General features: G+C 44.6%; 1 protein-coding gene across 4 annotated transcripts in view; it reads left to right on the top strand.

Moving 5' to 3' along the window:
- The first annotated feature begins 1188 nt into the window (after window positions 1-1188).
- Window positions 1189-6000, top strand: part of HPS5 (HPS5 biogenesis of lysosomal organelles complex 2 subunit 2) — a 42133-nt gene continuing 37321 nt past the window's right edge. For 2 of the 4 annotated variants that reach the window (XM_073564091.1, XM_073564088.1), the window contains exon 1: window positions 1189-1346. The gene's annotated coding sequence lies outside the window, so the exon portion shown is untranslated. Of the gene's footprint in view, window positions 1361-1865; window positions 1887-6000 lie in introns of those variants that run through there. The other 2 variants (XM_073564089.1, XM_073564090.1) reach the window with 2 other exon arrangements.

Below are 6000 nucleotides of genomic sequence, written 5' to 3'. Positions count from 1 at the left end.
GAATTGCCGCGATTCTGCACCCATAGGAATGCATGAGAATCGCTTACTTCCCGCATGTGGCTATGCCCACCATGCGGGAAGTGAAGCGTCTCATGTGCGGTTGGTACCCACGGTGTGGAGGAGAGGAGAATGTCCTCCAGGCCCTGGGTACCATACCCCTGTAAAAAAAAGAATACAAAATAAAAAAATCGGGGTATATTTACCTTCCGACGTCCCGCGCTGCATTCCCGGCCTAAGTGTTCCCAGTAATGCCTTGCGGCACGGTCCAGTGATGACGTGGTCTCGCGAGATCGCTATAGTAACGCGAGACTACGTCATCACAGGTCTCGCAAGGCATTACTGTGAACGCTGAGGCCCGGGAATGCAGCGCGGGACGCCGGAAGGTAAATATACCCCGATTTTTTTAAAAATTTTTTTTTAGCATTTTAACATTCTATCTTTTACTATTGAGGCCGCATAGGCGGCCTCAATAGTAAAAACCTGGTCACACTTGTCAAACACTATGTTTGACGAGTGTGACCAACCTGTCAATCACTTTCCAAGCGATGCTTCAAATCGCTTGGAAAGTGCTTGTATATCGCACGCAAAAATCGCACGGAAAAAAACGCGCGATTTCTGGGAAGGAGTCCGGTTTTTGGTGTGCGTTTTAACACGCAACGTGGGCACATAGCCTGAGAATAAAATCCATGGCAAAAACGAAACCCATTTGGAGCACTATAGCTAGCACAAAACCCTCAAGACTTCACATTTTCCTTGTTTTTTTTCCCCAGGGGCCAAAACCTCCCATTAGAGGCCTGGTTACCCCTGACATGTTAGCTTGTTTGTATGGTTTTTCTTTCAGGTGGCTTTTTGAAGCAGAATTTCTTCCAAAATACACCTAAAAAAGGCCGTGTGTGCACAGCTCCTTATACACAAATACTAAGTGTCTTTATCTGTCAGAAAGACCAATTCCTCTCCACTTGTGACTCGAGCCGTTGCCATTTGGGCATTTCCCCCGCTGCTTGGTGGTTCAGGAGTCAGGACAGGAGGACGCCACATTCCGGAGCAGTCACCGCCGCACAGGAGACGCCGCTCACTAAATGTGAGGCATGTGACACAGCGGGGAGACCCAGCACAGTGACTCCACCCTGTTCCGAGCACACAGCCAATCACAGGCCTCCTTACAAAGGCAGTTGCCACAGGTAGCCAATCGCCAGGCCTGTCTCATCCTCCCTCTTCAAACTAGCCCCTCCCCTCTAATCAGACTGTGGCTCTCACAAGACTATCGGTTCCTGGAAGAAGCTGCTCTGGACTGTCAGCTCCGCGGACACCGGGGCAGGCGGCGAGGAAGGCGCCCACAGGAGACGGTGTGTATGTCCTGGTAATTACCCCCGTTCTGATACGTTGTTGCTCTTAGTTTTAGATATTTAGTCAGTTTTAGGATTTTCTCAGATTTTTTTTTTTTTTTTTTACTTTGTGTTGGTTAATTTTCCCCTGACCCGACCGTCTTTCCGGAGTGGGACGGGACACCGTGAGGCCGAGGCGCTGTGGCGATTACCGGACGTTTATAAAACGGCTTAAAAGAAAAAAAAACAAAACTTTTTTTGTTGTCCATAGCAACCAATTCCAGCGCAGCTTTCATTTCATATAGTGGTCTTCAAAAATGAAAGCTGTGCGCTGATTGGTTGCCATAGGGAAAAAAAAGGCAGTTTTGATTAATCTGCCCAATTGGATGCAACGCTTTTCCCAGTTGATGTTATATGTCTGCAGCTGTTCATAAAGAGGGGGGAAAAAGGTTTCTCGTACCTGGAAAGTTCAAAAGGATGATCCTGGTGAGACTGCCCCCAACCACCCCCGGATGGGTCGGGAGGAAGGTCCCTGCGGGGTTGCCCCCAACCACCTCTCAGGTGGGTCGGGAGGAAGGTCCCTGCGGGGTTGCCCCCAACTACCCCCCCCCCCGGGTGGGTCGGGAGGAAGGTCCCTGCGGGGTTGCCCCCAACTACCCCCCCCCGGGTGGGTCGGGAGGAAGGTCCCTGCGGGGTTGCCCCCAACTACCCCCCCCCGGGTGGGTCGGGAGGAAGGTCCCTGCGGGGTTGCCCCCAACTACCCCCCCCCGGGTGGGTCGGGAGGAAGGTCCCTGCGGGGTTGCCCCCAACTACCCCCCCCGGGTGGGTCGGGAGGAAGGTCCCTGCGGGGTTGCCCCCAACTACCCCCCCCGGGTGGGTCGGGAGGAAGGTCCCTGCGGGGTTGTCCCCAACCACCCCCCGGATGGGTCGGGAGGATGGTCCCGGCGGGGTTACCCCCCCCCCCCGATGGGTCGGAGTGAAGGTTCTGGAGATGCTGCCCCCACCCCCATATGGGTTGGGAGGAAAGTCCTTGTGGGTTTTTCCCCCATGGATGGCTCCTGGCGGGGCTGCTTTCTGGCGAGGAAGGTGCTGGTGGGACTTTTCCTCCATGGATGGGTCTGGAGGAAGCTCCTAGCTGGGCTGCCTCCCAACCCCACCCAGATAGTTTAGGAGGAATGTCCTTGCGGGGCTGCCCCTCCAGATTTTCCAGGAGGAAGGTTTGGCCAGGACTAGAATTCCTCATGCTGCTTTTGCTGTAGTTGCGTTTTTTGGTCGGTACATTTAGGTGAGGTTCCCGTTGAACACGAATCATTAGACTGCACGCTTTTTTTGACAAATGCAGTAACGTCACTGTCTCTTACGTGGATGACTTGTCACAGTCGCCCAGGACTCGTGTGGGCCACCTCCACTGCAGCAGCCAGGTGGCCGCCACATTTTGGAAAATGGCAAAACACAGCGCCAATTTCTGATCACCTGTGAACATTGCAGCCCCATATTGTCCGCCTGATGGCTGAGCAGCTTTCCTCTGCCCGGCGGTTGGTTGACGTCTCTGCTCTTCGCATTTCCTCCCAACACAATGGAGATACTACTGTAGTCTTGTAACGCGTCCCACCCTGAGGTCTACACCCATCATCTGTCTACAGATGCTGCGATACTTCTGCAAGTCATCACGGGTGACGGAGTCGGTGTCACCGGACTGATCTCTGCTCCTCTTCCCCCATTCAGGGTCCACAGCTGCCCATAAAGGAGACTTGTGACTTGCATTAACCGTTTCTTCTCCTGATTGAATAATCGGTTGGGGGAGGGGTGGGAAACACAGAAACATTAAATAACTCCCTACTTCTGATAATGTGGCATTAGGCGTCATTATAAAATTACATTTCTCAAAATAACCCAAAAATCCAGAATGTCTGAAAATTTGGCACCTTTCACATCCCATTACTGTTGTGCCATGATTTCACACACTTGTATAAATGTAGCAGCTTCAATGTGACTTTAAAAAATTGCAGCAAGAAACAGAAAGTGACATCAATGTCTGAACGTTTTGTAAGGAGCAGATTGTGGAGCGGAGGTCGCCACTGTGTAGTGGTCTTCAGTGTGCGGATCATAGGATCGGGGTAACAGATGAGATCAGCGGCGCCACAACCCATCGCCTCTGTAATGACCTTCAGAGGAGGACGAGGACCTGAAATATGATCAATACTGGGCAGGAAGTGGCCGGGAACATAGCTCTCACTGTAAGATCAGCCCAGGATTTATGTCATTGATGCGCCTTCCAGAGTCCTATGATGTGACCGGAGGTGAGAGAAGAGGAGCAAAAGCACAGGCACAAAGCCGCGTATTGTAACCAGAGAGCAAATATACTGATACTGCTCAAGGCAGCGGAAGAATCCCAAGGGCAGTGTTATAATAGTTTTCTTCTTGTACATAGGGGCAGTATTATAGTAGTTATATTCTTGTACATAGGAGCAGTATTATAGTAGTTATATTCTTGTACATAGGAGCAGTATTATAGTAGTTATATTCTTGTACATAGGAGCAGTATTATAGTAGTTATATTGTTGTACATAGGAGGCAGTATTATAGTAGTTATATTCTTGTACATAGGTGCAGTATTATAGTAGTTATATTCTTGTACATAGGGAGCAGTATTATAGTAGTTATATTCTTGTACATAGGGGCAGTATTATAGTAGTTATATTGTTGTACATAGGAGGCAGTATTATAGTAGTTATATTCTTGTACATAGGTGCAGTATTATAGTAGTTATATTCTTGTACATAGGGAGCAGTATTATAGTAGTTATATTCTTGTACATAGGGAGCAATATTATAGTAGTTATATTCTTGTACATAGGGAGCAGTATTATAGTAGTTATATTCTTGTACATAGGGGCAGTATTATAGTAGTTATATTCTTGTACATAGGGGCAGTATTATAGTAGTTATATTCTTGTACATAGGTGCAGTATTATAGTAGTTATATTCTTGTACATAGGGAGCAGTATTATAGTAGTTATAGTCTTGTACATAGGAGGCAGTATTATAGTAGTTATATTCTTGTACATAGGGAGCAATATTATAGTAGTTATATTCTTGTACATAGGGAGCAATATTATAGTAGTTATATTCTTGTACATAGGAGGCAGTATTATAGTAGTTATATTCTTGTACATAGGAGCAGTATTATAGTAGTTGTAGTCTTGTACATAGGGGCAGTATTATAGTAGTTATAGTCTTGTACATAGGGGCAGTATTATAGTAGCTATATTCTTGTACATAGGGGCAGTATTATAGTAGCTATATTCTTGTACATAGGAGCAGTATTATAGTAGTTATATTCTTGTACATAGGAGCAGTATTATAGTAGTTATATTCTTGTACATAGGAGCAGTATTATAGTAGTTATATTCTTGTACATAGGAGCAGTATTATAGTAGTTATAGTCTTGTACATAGGGGCAGTATTATAGTAGTTATACTCTTGTACATAGGGTCAGTATTATAGTAGTTATACTCTTGTACATAGGGGCAGTATTATAGTAGTTATACTCTTGTACATAGGGGCAGTATTATAGTAGTTATACTCTTGTACATAGGGGCAGTATTATAGTAGTTATACTCTTGTACATAGGGGCAGTATTATAGTAGTTATACTCTTGTACATAGGGGCAGTATTATAGTAGTTATAGTCTTGTACATAGGGGCAGTATTATAGTAGTTATAGTCTTGTACATAGGGGCAGTATTATAGTAGTTATAGTCTTGTACATAGGAGCAGTATTATAGTAGTTATAGTCTTGTACATAGGGGCAGTATTATAGTAGTTATATTCTTGTACATAGGGGCAGTATTATAGTAGTTATAGTCTTGTACATAGGGGCAGTATTATAGTAGTTATAGTCTTGTACATAGGGGCAGTATTATAGTAGTTATAGTCTTGTACATAGGGGCAGTATTATAGTAGTTATAGTCTTGTACATAGGGGCAGTATTATAGTAGTTATAGTCTTGTACATAGGGGCAGTATTATAGTAGTTATATTCTTGTACATAGGAGCAGTATTATAGTAGTTATATTCTTGTACATAGGAGCAGTATTATAGTAGTTATAGTCTTGTACATAGGGGCAGTATTATAGTAGTTATATTCTTGTACATAGGAGCAGTATTATAGTAGTTATATTCTTGTACATAGGGGCAGTATTATAATAGTTATATTCTTGTACATAGGAGCAGTATTATAGTAGTTATAGTCTTGTACATAGGGGCAGTATTATAGTAGTTATAGTCTTGTACATAGGGGCAGTATTATAGTAGCTATAGTCTTGTACATAGGGGCAATTTTTATTGTATAAAACCCACAAATACATTTAAAATAAGCAGAATTCTTCCTTAATACAAAACAAATTCTCATGAATGCATCAGACAATAATTATAGAACTAAATTAATACATTAGGAATAAAGGTAACTTAGAGTTCACTCCTGTGGAAGGAAGAATATGAAATAAACACTTTTAGTAACACGATCATGTTATTATCCCACAGACACATTCCTCCACAGTTTCTCATTACTCTGACTTTTCTTTATCTCTATCGCTCTTATCCATCTGAGCTCGGACAGTATCTTTGTGGCTGCGGTGACGGGATGGAAGGGCTCTCTGTGGAGGGACACTCGGGT

This window comes from Dendrobates tinctorius, unplaced genomic scaffold, assembly GCF_039654945.1.
Source record: "Dendrobates tinctorius isolate UK_male_01 unplaced genomic scaffold, ASM3965494v1 ptg000427l, whole genome shotgun sequence".
NCBI lineage: Eukaryota > Metazoa > Chordata > Amphibia > Anura > Dendrobatidae > Dendrobates > Dendrobates tinctorius.
Note: the sequence above shows the minus strand (reverse complement) of the source record. Positions and strands in the feature narration are given on the sequence as shown.